Source organism: Prunus avium, chromosome 6 (genome assembly GCF_965620075.1).
Source record: "Prunus avium chromosome 6, drPruAviu1.hap1.1, whole genome shotgun sequence".
Lineage (NCBI taxonomy): Eukaryota > Viridiplantae > Streptophyta > Magnoliopsida > Rosales > Rosaceae > Prunus > Prunus avium.
The window spans coordinates 26,551,681-26,552,046 of record NC_142289.1 but is presented as its reverse complement, the minus strand read 5'-3'; positions in this window follow the sequence as shown (position 1 = coordinate 26,552,046).

Here is a 366-nt window from a genome sequence, read left to right as displayed (position 1 = left end):
GTAGATTTTGTATTGTCTGTGAGAAGATTACCGGCTGCAAACGTAAAACCCAATGAGGACCAACCAAACGTTCTAACCCACATAAAAGAGGTCAGATTTTGTTAGACAGACCAAACTTTCTAATCACTTTTTGCTGCCAAATAATACTTTCCCTTCCGCATCTGCTTATCTATCAGCTCACCCTCTCTCTCTCTCTCTCTCTCTCTCTCTCTCTCTCTCTCATTTTTTTGAAAGCATTGCTTTTTCTTGAATTTATTGGGTCATTATTATTTATTTGTACTAGGTGACTGCAATGACCTGCTAGATTTAGGGATTTGAAATCATGGCATGTTTACTAATCCATTATTGGATTAGGAGGAATTGAAT